This window comes from Leopardus geoffroyi, chromosome D3, assembly GCF_018350155.1.
Source record: "Leopardus geoffroyi isolate Oge1 chromosome D3, O.geoffroyi_Oge1_pat1.0, whole genome shotgun sequence".
NCBI lineage: Eukaryota > Metazoa > Chordata > Mammalia > Carnivora > Felidae > Leopardus > Leopardus geoffroyi.
Window position 1 is genome coordinate 17,619,528 of NC_059339.1, and position 17,948 is coordinate 17,637,475.

At 55.9% G+C, this 17,948-nt stretch overlaps 1 protein-coding gene across 5 annotated transcripts in view; it reads right to left on the reverse strand.

The window, feature by feature from the left end:
- Positions 1-17,948, reverse strand: part of CMKLR1 (chemerin chemokine-like receptor 1) — a 46,660-nt gene that overhangs the window by 19,086 nt on the left and 9,626 nt on the right. Inside the window, exon 1 of one of the 5 annotated variants that reach the window (XM_045458227.1) lies at positions 14,555-14,746. The exons of 2 other annotated variants lie outside the window; for them this stretch is intronic. The gene's annotated coding sequence lies outside the window, so the exon portion shown is untranslated. Of the gene's footprint in view, positions 1-2,429; positions 2,517-2,921; positions 3,097-14,554; positions 14,747-17,948 lie in introns of those variants that run through there. 2 more of the 5 variants (XM_045458229.1, XM_045458226.1) reach the window with 2 other exon arrangements.

The window sequence follows — 17,948 nt, forward strand, 5'->3', positions numbered from 1 at the left end:
GCCCCTGGAATCCAAAGACACCTTCTGCCCTTCCATGAGCTCCCAGACAGGGCCCATTCGTGCATCCATTTGGGGAGGGGCCTGTCCATTGCTTCTTTGTCAGAAGCCACCCCACCCGTCTCGTCAGGCTGCAGGGCTTGGAAGGAGATGACCCCACCCCCTGCTCTGAGCCTGGCCAATGAGAATATCCCGCTCCGCTGGCCACCAATGACTGCGTCAGGAATGTGGCACAGGGCTTAGAGTGGGCCAATGAGAGTCTTCCCTGGGACTCTTGCCACCACCTGGGCAGATTCTAACAGAGAACGAGACCAACACAGAAGAAGGCCGACCTCAAAGATGCGGAAACACCGACCACACCCAAACCCTTGCTACACGCAGGGGTTCCCTCAACCAATGGATTTCCTTTACTGCTTTAGCCAGTTGGGTTGGGATTCTGTCACCGGCGACACGCCTGCCTCACACGCAGCTGTTCCAGCTCCGGGATCCCCCAGTTGAGGAGGGACCTCCCAGCGAGAGTGCGCAGCCCCCTAAAGGGGCGGCAGCTTGAGAGAGAGACTGAGGGCCTCGCAGACTTGTTTGCCTGACCCTACAATGTCCCTTGCCCTTGAGGGGCTCTCTCAGGTGCCATAACCTCTCCAGGGAAATCAGGAATGCCAAGGGAATCCCCAAATCAGAGAACTTGCCTTCACTTTGCAAACAAGGCCAGCCCCCCGAGCCGGGTGTCTGAGGCTCGGAGGAACCGGACGCCATCCCACCTTGCGGGCAGGTAGAAAGAACAGTCACGGAAACAGACGCATAAATCGGAGCTGACATTTACTGAGGGCAGAGGCTTCCGTCTGTTTGTTCACGGCTGTATCCCCGACCCCTTCAACAGCGTATATGACACCACGGCGCACACGCCATAAAATTCGTGACGTCCATTCCAGGGCTCGTCATGTGTGTGGCGCTTACACATGAACCGACTCGGGTCTCCACATCGTTCCTGAAGTTAGAACTATTCTTGGCGCCATTTACGGATGAAGAAAGAGAAGCTCGGTGAGGTTAAGTAACTTGCCGCAGGCTGCCCGGCCAGGAAGCTGCAGAAGTGGGTTTGAATGGGGTGTTCGCCCCTCATGGGGCTGTGGCAGGAGCAGGGGAAGAGGGGGGAAGCAGTCTCAGCGGAAGGGGATATCCTGGAGGGGTTGGGGGACAGCAGGAACGAAGGCGCAGAGGTGGGACACAGCGAGAGGGGGAAAGGCAGCACAGAACAGGAGACCCGGTGGAGAACAGCCACAGAGAGAGGAAAAGAGGGCCCCGGCGTGTAAGCAATAGTATCTGTTCCCCTTGGCCAGCCTGGGTGATGTCAGCAACCTAGGGGCACTGACCCAGGACAGGGCTGCAGGGCCCAGGGCTACTGGGGGAGGGGAGAAGGGGGGACTTCAGAGCCCAAGTCCTTCCAAACCCATCTGCTCCCTCGTGCTCCAGGAGCCCAGTGCCCCCCTAGCATGGTGTTCGAGACCTCTAGGCTCTGACTCTGGCCGATCCCCTCCGCCTGGGGTGCCCCTGTCTTGTTCCCTCAGCTCCTCCCAGCCTCACTGAGCACTGGGTGCGGATCCAGGCTGCCCTGTCCCCAGCAGTGACAACGAGAAGAAAGGACACTCGTGCTGGGACGGCCAGGCGTCTGGCTGGGCTTGGCCTTCCTCTTCTCCCCGTAGCCGGACAAAGCCCCCAGAGGAGAGGGATCATTCTCCCCACGCAACAGATGTCGAAACTAGACTCTGAAAGGAACAGGGTCGAGATGAGCAGCCACGCCTGGAGCTTGGTTCTGTTCTAACGGACCCCAGCGGCAATCCACAAGGCTGGTGAGAATGTCCCTCTGTCCCATCACGGTGCATCCAAGCCCCAGAGGGACTGATGGCCCTTCCACTGCAGGGCTGTGATGAGCCTTCGAGCCTCAGACTTGCCTCGTGTCTCGCTAGCAAGCTTCTCCAGGGTGACTCAGAAGCCCTCACCTGTCTCTGGGTCTCTGGGTTCTGCCCTCGGCAGAGAGGGACAGAAAGTGAGAGGCTGGGGTGACGACATTAACCCCCACTTCTCAGGTGCCAACCTCTACTTAGAACAAGCCGTCAACAAGGCAGGCTTTTCGTTCCCATTTTGCAGAAGTGGAAACTGAGGCTCAAAGAAGCAAGACCACTAGCCCCAGAGCCCCACAGCTAGGAAGGGGCAGCGATGGGATTCGAGCTTGGGCTTCTCTGACACAGGAGCCGCATCTTCAGTCACGGTGACTGTCCCTGGCGTCCTGTGACTTGCCTGCTGGAGGTCCCTCTGGGCACAGAGCACTGTGTTCTTATGCCCGCTGGCCCCAACTGTGCCCGGGGCTGGCAGGGTCACAGCGTCCCACACATCCACCGCCCCACCTCCGAGAGCCCTCAGTGACCTGACTCACCCACCTCGGACGGCACAGTTGCCACTCGCTGGGCTCCTGGGCAGGCGGGTGGACCCCGGAGAGATCCGGGAGCCCTGAGCCGCACAGCTGCACCCTGCCAGGCTGCCAGCCCTGGGCACGGGGGCCTTGGGGGCCCCTTGGAACCCCCTGGCTCCAGCCCAGGCGGCTGACAAAAGGGCTGGCCGCTGCTGCTAGCAACCAGGATGGTGGAGTAGGAGACCCCACCCTGTTCCCAGGCGCGGGGGGAGGAAGAACGGGCTGCCCTCCCCCTCAACCCTGTCACTGCGCGGTCACCTTTCCCAAGGCAGAGCTCCAGCCTTGCCCTACGGAAGGGTCCTGCTGGGAAAACTACCCCTCCACCCTCAACGGAAAAAACAGCTGGTTGAAGCCCAGAGGAAATTCCAGAATCTTAAAAGCCGTTGCTGGAGAGGCTTCAGGCTCGAGGGGGCTGCAGGAAAAAGAAAGTAACTCAGCGCGTCGAGAGCTTAAGCCTCACCCGGCAGATGCGGAGCCAGATCCCGGGCCCAGGGAGCAACGTCCTCATCCGCAAGGTGGGTCGACGTAAAGACCCACCTCGGGATCCCCAATGCAGGGAGACCAGTCATCCAGCTTGGGGGGTATCCCGTGAGGCGGGGCTTCCAGAACGTTCCAGGCAAAGCAGGATGGGCTGGTCAGCCTCTGTAGGTGAAGATCCTGACTCGACAGACGTGCCCCTGGGCTGTTATGTTTACAGACAGCTATTTCTGGAGGGCGACAATATTGAGGTTGCATTCCGGCTCGGCCACCGGAAGCTGTGGCCTTCATTCGATGAATGTGACAAAGCTCGGTGGTGTGCCAGGCGCCCGGCCAGGTGTGGGGATGCCACAGACAGGGAAGCGTGCGAAGACTCGTGTCTGGTGGCGCTTACCTCGTGGGCGGGTGGCGGGGGAGGGGCGGGGAGACAGGCAGAAGATAGCGTCGCACAGGCACCATCAAGGGGTGCCCTGCACCAGCCAGATCGCCTGGCCTTGAAACGGGGGGAGCCCACACCCGGGCCCTCCAGTCAACGCTCCGGAAAAAGAACCAGAAATAAACTCTCCCTGGGTTCTGCCATGTTCCAGAACAGGTCACTCCTCTTTCTCCTCCCCACCTCCACCGGCGGAACTTCGAGAAAGACCCACGGGGCCGTTAGAAAGCTCTTCCTTTCTGGACTCAACTGGACTCCGAGCGACCTGACATGGTCACCCGGAGCCCGGTTCAGCCCCCCGGAGTCACACAGGGTCAGCCGGCCACCTCCTGCCCCGGACGATGGCCGCCGACCTCCTCACTCTCACGTGGGTCAGCCCTTCCTCTGCATCGTTCTTAACCTCGTGCCTTCCAGCCCCCCACCCGCTGGGACCCTTGTGTCTCCAAGCAGAAGGAGGAGGGCTACAGGATGCTTTGGCTTGCGGGTTTGTCTGTTTGTTTGCTCACACTTTGGCGTGGTCCAGAAGGGATGGGGAGGGGGAGAGAAGTCTCCCAAGAGGCTCACGTGTACAGGGGAACATAAATTAAAAATGAGAGCGAAAGGAGGAAGGGAACGTGGGTGGAGACAGAAAGCGGAGCCAGGGCTGAGGAGAAAAATGCAGACGATAAGGAATGTCCTAAATACGGAGCTTGGGTCGGCCACCCAGGGGACGCCCAGACTCCTAATCTCGGAAAGGGAAGCTGGCTCTGGCCGTCACGTGCCCCCGGCGAAAAACAAACCCAGCCGGTGGGGAACGGTGAGCCCTCCTGGGGCCGGGGAGCAAGAAGGACTCTCTCCAGCGGTCTGGGCAGAAAGGACGAGGTGTGATGGGGTGATCGGTGTCCTCATGGACCCGCAGCTTCGAGGTCTGCGTGTTTTTGGAGGGGCGTCCGTCAAATGCTCGCTGCCTCGAGACGGTGCCCGCCCTAAAGCCGGCAGCGCCCGCGCCAGGGTGCTGTTTGGCAAGAGCCACTTTGCCCCGCCGTGCCCAGGAAGGGAAGGAGTGGCTAGACGTTCAGGCCGACGTATGGCTGGCTGAATCGGAAGACGTTTCTAGGATGTTTGGGAGTCTGGACTGCGCGGCCTTCAAGGCCTTCTCGCTGATCGTGTTTCCCTGACGTCCCGACGTTGTTAGCTAGGGCAAGGGGGGATGCCACTCTCTGCGGCAAATGCTAGAACCCAGTCGTGTGGTCTCCCAGCTGGAGGCCAGCCCAGGGCGTGGTTACACCGGCTCGCCGATGCTCGCTCGCCTGTTACCACGTTCAGGATGCTGATAAAGACACTCACGACCCCTGCATGGTGACCCTACACCTCGGCCTATGCCTCGGATCTCAACACGCCCCTTTAAGTTTGGACAATAAATCATATGGTTTTCCTATTGACAAATCACCCCCTCCTCCGCCCCAGAGGGAGGGAAGCCAGAAGCTCCTGAGTGCTGGCCTTGCCCGCCCACGTATGCTGGGCCCCGTGCTGAGCACTCGTCTGGGTCATTACATTCCCATGATCCCCATTTGGCAGACGAAGAAACTGAGGTCCAGAGAGGCTGTGGCTACTCTTTGAAAAGGTCCGTGCCAGGGGCGCCTGGGTGGCTCGGTCGGTTAAGCAACTGACCCACGGCTCAGGTTCGTGGGTTCGAGCCCCGCGTCGGGCTCTGTGCTGACGGCTCGGAGCCTGGAGCCTGCTTCGGGGTCTGTGTCTCCCTCCCTCTCTCTGCCCCTCCCCTGTTCATGCTCTCTCTCTCTCTCTCTCTTTCTCTCTCTCTCTCTTTCTCAAAAATAAACATTAAAAAAAAAAAGAAAGAAAAAAAAAAAAGGAAGTACTAAGAATTTCAAGACCAGTAACGGCAGAGCGTTAAACCAAGCGCAGGCCCTACTGAGCCCCATGTGGCTGACGCACCCCTCCACTCTCGGGGAGATTTGGGAGAAGAGTCTTCTCCACTGCAGGCCCAGCAGGGCAGCGGTTTCGTGGGGTGGGGGTGAGGGTAATCTCAGTGGGGAGGAGGGAGCAGGGGATCGCAGCAGACACCCAAGGAGTTGCACGGAGGGAAGGGCGGCCAAGCAAACCCCAAGGGAAGAGGACGTAGAGGGAAAAGGACATGGAGGAACAGAGAGGAGGAGAGGAGGGGGAGACAGAGAATGACCGAGAAGGTAACAGAAGCCTCTAAACTGTGAGGGCGGGGGAAGAAGGACTAAGGCAGAGCAAATACAGGGATTCAGAGTCCGACACGCAGAAGGGGAAAAGGTTGAAAGCAACCTTTCTGCCCGACTCCTGAGAAAGTCCATGAAGTCCTGACGGGCCCACCCCAGAGTGGGCCAAGGAGGGGACCCCACGAATGGCCATCCTTCCGGGGGGGTGGTCCACAGCAGCCTGGGAAGTAGAGGGCACGTGTTTTCTGGCGTATTTGGGTACATGTTTAGGAGCGTCATAAGGGCAGCCTTGGGGTATTTCCAAACTCTCCAAAGACCAGAGAGCTACAGAGCAAGGTGTGAGCCTCGGCTCTGGGATGGAAATGTGAGGGGCCTCGGTTTTGGGATGGAAGGCTGGAGCCACATAGCAACACGCTGATCAGAATATGCAGTGGCAGCTCATCAATGTCTTCGGTTAATTTTAACAGGTTGGGATGAGCACTGGGTGTTGTATGGAAACCAATTTGACAATTATATATGTATAATTTATTGTCAAATATACATATTGACATACATATGATAATATATATGACTATATATATAATTTATTGTCATATATATGTATGTGTATATATATATATAAATCTCAACAGGAAGCCGTGTCCGGGGAGGTCCTGGCAGAGAAACCACCGGCTAAAAGCCCTATAAGATTGTTTTCTTGACCGAGCATATGGGTGTTCAGTTATATTCTCTAGAAGGTCTCTCTGCTCATTGGATATGAGGGTCAAGGAGAGCCCACAAGTTCACATTTTTTTCCTACAAACATTTCATCAAGTTTGTTCTCTTGGAAAGCGACAAACAAGTCAACTGGCTTGACCACCCGTGTCCACAGGGGGCCAAGGGCACCAGGAACACATCCCAGCATCCAGAATGAAATGGATGCTACAGGGAAGGGCGGGCCCTGCATCAGGCTAGGTTCAAAGTAGGCCAGAAGGAACCCTCTCCTTGTGACACTGAGGCAGCTGGAGTCAGGCAAAGCTCGGTTTAAAACCCTATGTGTGTTCATGTGATGGTCAAGGGGATCATGATGGTAAAAGTCACAAGGATTACAGTTTAAATTTTTTTTTTTCAATGTTTATTTATTTTTGGGACAGAGAGAGACAGAGCATGAACGGGGGAGGGGCAGAGAGAGAGGGAGACACAGCATCGGAAACAGGCTCCAGGCTCTGAGCCATCAGCCCAGAGCCCGACTCGGGGCTCGAACTCACGGACCGCGAGATCGTGACCTGGCTGAAGTTGGACGCTTAACCGACTGCGCCACCCAGGCACCCCAGGATTACAGTTTAAATGATACTTTATAATAACCACTAGCCTAATGGGCAACTGTGCGTGATTGTCACTTGGCTTTTGTAACTTAAATTTTTGACTGCGCAACACAACTCCATCTAACTGGTGATATTCAAAACCATCTAAAATTATTTAAAAGTTAGAATGCGAATCCAGGGCACCTGACTGGCTCAGTCAGTGGAGCATGTGACTCCTGATCTCGGGGTCATGAGTTTGAGCCCCCTGTTGGGTACAGAGATTACTTAAAAATAAAATCTTGGAAAAAAAAAAAAGAAGGCAAATCCTCATTCCTACCCTGTCACCATCCACCCAGTCCCCCCTGGACCTATCATCGGCTTTTCTTTGTTTCTCCTATCCCCTTCCAGTTCCTTTAAGCAAATATGCATGTGTATTCTAATTTCTCTGCCATTTTGCACGAAAGGCAGTATATTACACACACTATTTTTGCAAGTTGTCTATCCTAGCAGTACACCTTGGAGATCCTTTCACATCAGTATAGTGGCTATCCTTTTTGATGGCTGCATAGTACTCCATCGTTGGTCTTGCCATCATTTACTGAACTGGTCTCCTGGATTTGAGCACTTGACTTGTTTCCAGTCTCTTTCCTACTACGATTCATTATTGTATATGTGTTACGTAGTATTGCAATCAATCATGTGTGTATCATTTGCTACTTATTCCCAAAACTGTCTGGGGCTCTCAAGCCCTTCCTCAGTGTCACAAGGAGAGCAAACAACCTTTCAGCCGTCCCTTTGCACTGGCTATGCTGTATTTTAGTTCATCAAGAAAATGCTTCAGAGCTACTTAGACTGTTAGTCCCCAGAGAGCCCAAGCCATGTCTGTGGTATGAGAACTCTTGGTTTTTCTCCTAACTGTCCAGCTGTTCCAACTTCTGGTCCTCCATTTCCATGTTTATCAGAGGGAGGGAGAGAAACCATCCGCAGGGCCGCTGTGGGGATCAGGGAACAGGAATATATTTTGCAGATGTATGAAACTATCTGCAGCGTGAGGGAGACAGATTTGTGCCCAAGGCGCCCCTGCCAACCCCAAAGGATAGATCTGGTTTCCCAGAAAAGAAGCCAGTCAAGCTGGAGGAGGCAGGCTCCTCAGAGAACAGGGTAGTGATGGGCCAGCTGGCACGTTTCTGCTGTTATCCCCAATCTCAGAGGCTGGAGCCTGAGCTTGTGAAGTGTCGTGTTCTAGAACTGGCTAGGCAGCCATGAGCGGCCCCAAGCCACCATCAACTTAAAGTTGTTTTCTGCTTCTATTCCGTTTTAAAATAAAACTGGGATCGCATTCCTGGCGGGTAGAGAGACCTCTCCCCTCTGTGGACTGGCCCTAGCCTTCCTGCCCCCTCAGGAAAGAATCCAAAGTAATTTTCCACCCATTGCTCATGAAGAACAAATCCTGGCAGGCAACATGGCACCCGCCCCACTCCCAGGCGGGAGTCCTCGTCTCCCCCTACGAGGCTCTCATTTCTTCCTAACTCGCCTCCCAGAGGAAGGGCCCCAGGTGGCTCACAGAGGGGCCTTTGTCTCCCTCCTCCTTGCCTTCTCACCCTTCTGACAAGAACCCTGGCAATGTCTCCACTGGTGCAGGTTTCCAAGAGCCCCCGCAGTATGTAACCACCAGCTGACCGTGGGAACCGTCACCGTCAGCCCTCAGGACCCTTCCCCTCGCTCACTTTGTTCCAGCCTCCCAACAGCCCTGATTACCACCCCCGTCTCCCAGTTGCGGCAACAGAAGCCCAGAGGGGTCAAGCAACCTGCCCAAGGCCACACAGCTACCGTACGGAGGAGTGAGGACTTGAACCCAAACCCGTGGTCAGCACCTCAGCGTGAAGGGAGCAGACTCTGGAGCCAGGACATCTGAGCTCAAATGCCGGCTCCGCTACCTACTACCTAGGTCGCTTAAATATCGCGTGCTTCAGTTTCCCTCTGCAAAATGGAGCAGGAAGAGTACATACCAAATAGAGTCGGTACTAGAATTAGATAAGAGGGGTACGTTATTGAATACGATTACGATTCTTAGGCTATTTTGAATTATATTGCCCCAGACACGAATGCGGGACAGTCATGAGGGAGTAGGATCATGAAACAAACAAAAAACTCCTCTCGGAGCTTCTTTCACACTAGGGTGTAAACATCTGATGACAGATCACACATTTCTCATTCATACATTCAAGAAACCTTACTGAGCACACACGATCTGCCAGGTACCAGCCAAGAGCTGGGAATACAAAGATGTAGTTCCCACTCCGGAGGAACCCGAAGCCAGGGGGCGGGAAGCGGGGGGTGGGGGGTGCAGATAATGAGCAAAATCAGAACACAGCAAGCCCCGTGTGCTGGGAGAACACACAGGCATGGTACCCACGCCAGCTACCAAGTCAGGGAAGGCTGCCTGGGAGAAGGGAAACTTGAAGGACAAGTGAGAGTTAGCCCAGGCACAGCAGACGCCAAGGCTCAGAGGCATGAGACCTTGGCACGTTCGGGCCAGGTGGCTGGAGTAGAATGTCACGGATTAAGTTCGGATTTAAAGCTTTGACGGTGTAAACTCAGGCACTGTGTGCAGCAGGGGCAGAGTTTTAGCAAGAACGTGTGGACCGTGGCGTCACCCTAAAATCCCAGAGGAGCCCCTTTTAGGGAACAAACCCTGTGCCTCTCTCTCTCTGAGCCCTGGGACTTAACATCAGACCTAGTCTGCAGTGCTTTCTTTTGAGTTCCACCGAGAACCCCAACCCTCTCCAAGGATCTGAGACTCAGAACGAAAATATTCCAGGCCTCAAGGGTCTACAACTCCTTCAGCTTCCCAGTTTAGGGGAATCCAGAGTGCCAGGCTACTTCCCGGGACCCTCGCTGCTTGCCTGCTCAACCAGGGGCAAAGCCCTCTCCTTCCTACTTTATCCTCCCCCTGCTTTTCCTTCCTTGGCCAGGATCACAGACACTTAACCCACTGTGGCTTTCCTCCAGCCTGCTCCCATCCTCCAAGCTGGAATGAGCTCATTCCTCAGGCCACGCCCCTACCCACGCTAGCTCCACCTACCTTCCCCTGCCCCAACCCAGGACACCCTCCCTGCTCAAAGCATTCATTCATTCATCTGTTCTTTATTATTATTATTTACTTGAGAGATAGAGAGCATGTGTGAGTGGGAAAGGGGAGGGGGGAGAGAGAGAGAGAGAGAGAGAGGGAAGGAGAGAGAGAGAGAGAGAGAGAGAGAGGAAGAGAGAGAATCTTAAGCAGGCTCCACACTCAGCACTGGACACAACATGGGGCTCGATCCCATGACCCTGGGATCATGACCTGAGCCGAAATCCAGTCAGACGCTCAACCCACTGAGCCGCTCAGGTGCCCCTCGTTCACCCATTCTATAACAGGACTAGAAGCTGGGCCCTGGAGGCTTTAGCACAGTCATAGCCAAAGAAACACAGTCCGACAGCCAAAAGCACCTAAAAATGACTCAAATTTTTTACTGGCATCTCTCAAAGAAAAAGAAAGAGTACTGTGGTGGGTGGTGGGTGTCCAGCTCAGATCCCCTTTACTCGCTGAGGGCACCCATCCCACCGCTGCAGAGAATACTAGATGCCCACGGCTCACAGCTGGCCCCTTCTCCTGGGAATTGCCCTCGGCTAAGCAGGGGCTGCCTCCCTCCAACTGACGGGGGTGCAATTCAGGCTCCAGAGCTCCCCATGGGATCAGGCTAAGAAAAGTCTCCACCTGAGACCACATCCTTGCTGGGTTCCCGCCCTGCTCTGTCCTTGAACGCAAATTTAAGAGTGTGCCAAGCAATTTACTGATCAAGATAAATAATACTTTAGTTCCATATTTTCACAAAGCGAAATTAGGGACGCCTGGGTGGCTCAGTTGTCTAAGCATCTGACTCTCGATTTCTGCTCAGGTCATGATCTCCTGGTTTGTGGGACTGATCCCCGCGTCGGGCTCTGTGCTGACCCCGCAGAGCCTGCTTTGGACTCTCTGTCCCCCTCCCCTCTCTCTGCCCCTCTCCTGCTCAAATGCACGTGTGTTCTCTCTTTGTCTCTCTCTCAAAATAAATGAACTTAAAAAAAAATTAAACTAAAGCGTAAGATGCAAGATGAGCAAAATATCAAAATTTTAAATGAAGATGGAATCCAGCTCTAAACTTGTGTGACCCTACCTTGCTCGCCTCTCCCTAATCCCAACCCTGTCCGACAGCACATCCTCAAAACCTCACTTTCACCCAAATCCTTGCCTCAGGCTCTGCTCTGGGGAAACCCAACCGAAGACCGATATCCAACTCAGAACCCAGCCCTCTCTCTCTCTCTCTCTCTCTTTCTCTCTCTCTCTCTCTCTCCCCACTGCCCTGACTCTGAGTCATGTGCTGAACACTCACATGGAAACCATTTCACCCCGTTGCCCAAAATGGGCAACTACTCCGTGCCAGGTACATTCCCGGCTCTGCGGTCCGGCTCTGGCTCTAGCTGCCGGAACCCTCACCTCCATGCCCAGGGCCCAGGCTCTCGGTTCTTTCCAATCATGTGACCTCAGCCACTCCTACGCCTACCTGGCTTGTCCCTGAGCTCAAAGGAGCCCAAGAGACCGCGTTAGTTCAGTGAACTCCAAACTTTGGGGTTTCGTGAGCCAGTTACATCTCCCGAACAGTTGTGAGACTGCCTTAGAGTTCCCACCTTTCCGTGTTCGCCAAGTGAGGGTACCGCAAAATTAAAATTGCCCTTTACCGCCCCCGCCGTTTCGGAAAAGAGACGGTATTTAACGCCAACAAAAATCGGTGGGACAAAGACTCATCTTCCTCAGCTGAAAACATCTCACTTTCTGAAAAAACTCATTCTGTTGTCTGCATTCTCTCTCTCTCTCTCTCTGTTTGGTAAAAACTTCACCACATACGGGTTCCAGTGGGCTGGGGTTAGCAGCTCTGTCTTTCCCGCCCAAACCCCGGTCCTCGAATGTTCCCCTGAGGGCGACAGGGATGAATGAGGTGCCAGGCGAGTGGGAGACATGGCTTCCGGTCACACTCTGCTCCCAACCTTCTGAGAACCTACACCAATCTCTTTCCCTCTCTGAGCCACGAGCGCCTGGATCCTCCAAGCGACCGTGGACTTGGAAGGCGCCCTCTGGTACCGCAGAGAGAGGCAGGGCAGAGGCCCCACCTGAGCTCCTGAGCCAGGGCGGCCAGACACACGGGATTGGACACCAGCCTCCTTCCTCTGACATCATGTTTGGGCCTCAGTTGCCTCTTCTGGAAACGAGTTCTCAGATCCTTGGCAGCCCACGGTTGGCTCACAGACAGCGGCGCAGGCGCTGAGGGTTGGACGCTCGGCAGAAGCCAAACCACCTGGGGCAAGAGGCTGGCCAAGTGCCTCAGACGAGAGGCACACAGACTGCTTCCTTCCAGAGAGACCCAGCCCAGACCAGAGGTCCGTGACTCCAGCCGGGGAACCCTAAAATTTGTGTCTTTGTGCAGAACCTTCCCTGTCCCCAGTGGAAGGGTTCTTGAGGCCCCAGGCGCCATCCGGGCCCTTGGTGGTTCTTCTCTCTGGGAGCCGACCGTCATCAGAGGCGACGCCGTGGAAGGAAGTGGGTCTCAGTCGTCCGGGAAACTGCCCCAGCTGTCTAGCCACAAATACAACAGGGGAGACAGGAACGGGGCTCACCCAAGTGGCATCTTTGAAGCGTTGTGGCGAAAGCTGTCTGAGTTCAAACTCTGGCTCTGCTGCTTACCAGCTGTGTGACCTTGAGCATGTCACTTAACCTCTCTGTGCCTATATTCTCACACAATATAGAGATGGGCGGGGCGGGGGGGGGGGGGAGGGGAAGACTCAACTGTCCGTGAGCATCCCCCTCAAACCTGACGATCCCTGCGTCTTCTACCCCAAATGTCGCTGAATGAGCCACAGAGACAGGAAACCAGAACACAGATGACGGTCCTTTCCCTGGAGCTGACCCAAGGTTTTCTGAGGGCCACAAGTTTTGTCTTTAAAGGCAGGGGCATGTTATGGTGCTGAATGCAAAATTCCCATGCTTTTTCTTTTTTAAATAAAGCGGATGCCCTCAAAATAATCTTGTGTTTTAAAAATAAGCACATACCCTCAAAATAACTCTAGTGAGGGTTCGGTTTGCCCTAAGGGAAGGAGGGGGGCTTCAGGCGATGCTCCAGATCCCGGTCCCCAGAGTATGAGGGTGTGGGGTGTGGGCCTCTGCTGGTCACCCCCTCACAAACACGCACTGAGTGCCCGTGCTGTGCAGGGTGCAGGGGGGCTGGGTGCCCGGGGTACGTTTGCTGGACAACTGAGGCTCACTTCTTTTCATGGCATCTCCTCTCAGCCAGCTCCCGGGGAGAGGAAGCCACGGAGAAGCCAGCCGGCCCCTGAAGCTTCGAGGACCCTCCCTTTCCTCAAGGTCAGTTCTTGCTTCTGCCCAGAGATGTTCCACTCAACTTCTGGAAGTATTTAGAACACTGGCTGCAGAAGAATGGAGAGAGGAGGAGGGAGGAGGAGGGGGGAGGAGGGAGGGTGAGGAGGGGTGAAGTGGTCACAGGGCAGGGAGGTACACTGAGAAGACAGGGGCCGGCCAGCCTTTGACCCAGCTTCTCACAGTGGCCTTGCTCTGCGCCCTACATCTGGGGGTGGAGCCCAGAACCCCACGAATGCTGGAGCCCCCTCGGGAACTTGAGCATCCAGAGATGCCCCCGGCTTCTCCATAAGACATCAAGGGGAGAAACCAGCTGGCCACCCACCCCCCCCGGGGGAACCAGACGATGCCCGGGGAGGCCTTTCGGATGGTTCCAGAAACTTACCGCTGACCTGAAGCCAGGAGTTCGTTGTTGTTGTTGTTTTTTTAAGTTTATTTATTTATTTTGGAGAGAGAGAATGAGCCAGAGAAGGGCAGAGAGAAGAAAAAAGAGAAAATCCGAAGCACGCTCAAGACCGTCAGTGCGGAGCCCAGCACGGGGCTCGAACTCCCGAACCCGTGAGGTCATGACCTGGGCCGAAACCAAGAACTTGATGCTCAACCGGCTGAGCCGCCCGGGTGTCCCATGGAGCTCTTCCGACCTCACCCCTACACCTTCTCCACCACCCTCGCCGTGCACCCGTAGTTTTCAAGAACATGACCGTAAACAAGGTGAAACTACGCCCCCAAAGCCCCCCTCCCCTCTCCACGGCGAGAAAGCAGAAAGGGGCAGAGCTTCGTACGAATCCACCCCGTCGCTAGGGACACGGACCGGACTGCCAGGGGCAAACGCCCTGGGCCCCAGAGCCACACACACGGAGTGCGCGGACCCCCAAGTGCCAGCTTCTTGCCTTCAAACAGCTGATGGTGGCAAATACCAAACAAACAAACAAGATATAAAACGAAATAAAACGTGTCCTCCCCTACGTTTATCTCCTTCCACCCGCAAAAGCCCGTGAGGCAATGCCATTCTGGCCCCCACCCCCCGTACAGATAAGGAAACCAAGGCCACGGAGCCAGGAAGTCAAGGAATGGGAAACCACGCGGCTGGATTGCAGAAGCGGCGACATTCATGCCATCCTGCCTCTCCAAACACACCCTGACCAGACACCTGACCTGCGTCTCCCCACAGCGGCCCAGTGGCACAGCCCCGGGCCTCTCGCAGCGCCCCCTCCAGTGCCCACGCGAGGAAGGAAAAAGGGCCCCTGAGTGAGAAGACAGCGTTACCAGTTCGGCAAAGGGTGACAGGGACACCTGTCCTCGTCCAGGGCCCAGGACATGGCCGTGGTAAGCACCTCTGTCCTCTGTGGGAAAGTGGCAGGCCGGTGGGCGGGCAGTGTAGCCACGGGGTGTGCCAAGATTGCAACACTCGTCCCCAAGGCCTCCGGGGCCTGCCCTGTTTCTCCGAGCTCTGCTGGAGTGCAGCCTCATCACATTAAAAAAAAAAAAAAAAAAAAAGTCAACCCAATTCGGGCCACTCCGTCTACAAGAACCGGGAGGAGCAGAGAGGCGCTGGTGGAGGTGTGAGGGAGTTGGAAATACAAACTTCTATGGAGTTGACTCAGTAACTTCCTGCCCTCGGGTCTTTATAGCAGGACCGGGCCACGGCTCGCTCGCCTCTGGGAAAACCCCTGGCCCCAAGTCTCCCCTGACCTTGTGTCCACGGTGCCCGAACGTCCGCCGGCACAGACACTCTCTGCTGACTCTGGCCATCGTGTTCGCAAGCCCCCACTCCCGTAAGCTGTCAGCAGCTACCAACGCCTCAGTGTGAACGAGTTGATGGCTTTGGTTTTCAGCGGGACATCTGGGTGAGAACAGGCTTCTGACCGAATGGGGCATTTGATTAAAACAACAAACAAAACGAGGATACAGGAGATAGCCCTGATTGGAATAGGGAGGGTCTGTGGCAGAGGTAAAGCAGAAAGGTCTAGAAATCACAAAAGAGGAGGATGTGTAGACTCTGGACAAAGGGGCCAGGAAAATAGGAATAGCCCTTGTGGTTTACGGTCAAGTGTACAGGCCGGTACGGCAGGAGGTTATCAGGAGCCTGTCTCCCTTTGTCAGCAGCTGTGTGACCTTAGGCAGTCGACCAACCTCTCTGAGCCTCATCCTGGACGGGAAAGTATGGCTGTAAACAGGCTAGGGGGCTGGAGCAGAAGGGGTAATTCAAGAATTTAGTCTCATTTCAAAAAGCATTTACCAGGGACCTCCAGGCACCCATCTTGTTTTAAAAGCCCAGAAGTCTGAGGCACACCCCCTTGACAGGGACCCACGCAGTGCAGGGCCCAGGGCCAGGCCCTTTACATGGATTATCTCATTTAACCTTCACCCTGCAACGCAGGGCTGATCCTGTTATCCCCTTCATTGACAAACGGGGGACCCGAGGCGGAGAGAGAGCAGCCCACCGGGACGCTGTGCGAGAGAGCACCCCGCCGGTCGCCAGGGGATTCAGGATTTGAACCCAGGTCCGTCTCACCCCAGACTCCAAATCATTTCCCTGTGTGCCCCATCACAGGCCCCCCCCCCCAAAGGGCAAAGGGTGCATTTCAAAGGCAGAGAGGGAGGCCGGCTAGAAAAGACCTGGTAAATTACAGAAGGAAGGAGCCGGCGAGCACACGCCCTCTCTCTGGGCCTCAGTCTCCTTGGCTGTAAAATGGGACCCTTTGCCCTAGCTCCACGCCAGAGAAACGACGAACCTGTGGCCCCAGAAGACAACCTTAAAGCAGGACAGGGCAGAAGCCCAGCAGGGACTCAGCAAACGGAAGCTCCCTGTCCTCTGTGGGCAGTGGAAACAGCACACAAAGCTCTTAGGAGGAGGAACTGTGGGTGATGTTGGCTTCCTGCGAAATGCGAGACGCCAGAGCAGGGAGAGGGCCGAGAATGCGGAGGGAACAGAACGCCAGGAATCGGTGACGGGGAGGTGAGCGGCATCGCCCAGCCAGGCTCCGGGGAGCCGCCCTGCCCTGCCCTGGGGCCTGCTCCTGATTCCCGATGCCCTTCACGTCTGAGGTTTTTCGTGGCGGGGGAGGGAAAGGCCAGAAAAAGAAAGGCCCATTGAGGCCAAACAGGCCCCGCGCCCCCCAGGAGAACAGGGGCTGGTGATTCAAGGTCCCCACCCCATCCTGCCATGTTTTGGGGCCAAGGCAGGAAATGGAGGGGAAGGCTTGGGGTGCAGCGTGACCCTGGGAACGGCACACTTGGCCTTTCTTGGTCCCTCCTGGCTCCGGACCTCCGGCCCCCACAGTTCCACACCCCTGGAGGCCAGGCCCCCTCACGCAGAGGCCACGGTGGTTTTCGGCCCCACCTCCGAGCCACACAGGATCTCACGGAAGCCACATAACACCCCTGTGAGCCTCATTTTACGGGGGAGGAAACCGAGGCACAGAGCGGTCAAGTGAACTTTTCCGGGGTTCACGGCCAGCGTTTCAAAACAGGTCTGGGAGCTGGCGGATCTTCGGCTCCTACCCGCCGGGTGGCCGTTCCCCTCTTACTCAAGGGACGCCCTTTTTCTTCGTGACCCAAATCCCTGACAGTCGAAGAGGCCTCTTGTGAGTCAAGTCTGCCGTAAAAGAGACTGCAGATGGCCTGCCCTCCCCGAAGGCTCTGTCTTGACGCCCGTCGGCTCTGTGTCCCCAGCCGCTGGGAAGCCAGTGGGCCCTCCGGTGCCAGGCCCGGCTCGGTCTGGCTCCGAAGGGCAGTGGCAAGGTCTCCCCGCAGGAAAGGAGCCCAGGCCGACCGCAGGTGCCATCCTAAATCAGCCTTCTTTAGCCCTGGAGGAAACATCTCGTTTCTCCCAAGCTCCGTGTCCTCGTCTGGCAGCAAGTCCCGGGCATGGGAGGAGAGGGGACCCCGTCATCCGGTTAAGAAAGCCACCAATGCAAAGCAACGCTGAGCTGGTTCATGGACCAGACAGGCCAGGAGACAGAGCCACAAACCGACATGCCCTCTGCCAAGTTAGAAGTTCAAACTCAATTAGTTTGGGGCTGCCTGGAATCTTCAATTGTGCAAATGTCTGAGCTTCAGCTCGATGGGAGTTCAGAGACATGGGCCTCAGGACAACAGGATGCTGCAACGGGGCAGCGCTGGACCACCCAGAAAATTGCGTGGGATCTTCAAGACCCCGCAGAGCGTCCAGACTCCCTCCGGCCACTCCCTGCTCCCACCCACCACACCACACACCCCTCGCTCGTCCAGCCTCCGGATCTCTGCTCGTGCTGCTCTCCCCACCTGAAGGATCTTTTATTTCCGGCCAACTCCTGCTCCAGCCAACTGGAGGCCTCCTCCAAAGCCAATTCATCCTTGGCACCAGCTCAAATCCACGCTTCCTTCTCAAGGCGCCGTTTCCTGACTTCCCCTATTAAGGCCATCCCCAGCGAAGCTCTTTGCCCCCCGAGGTACTTTGCACACTGAGTGTAGCGGGCAGACATTAATCTGAGCGTATTTAGCAATACGCTCTCGGGGCTCCCGGGCGGTCCGGCCGGTTAAGCGCCCGACTCTTGATTTCGGCTCAGGTCAGGATCTCAGCGTTCGTGAGACCGAGCCCCATGTCGATCTCTGCCCTGACAGCACAGAGCCTGCTTGGGATACTCTCGCCCTCTCTCTGCCCTCCCCCTGCTCTCTC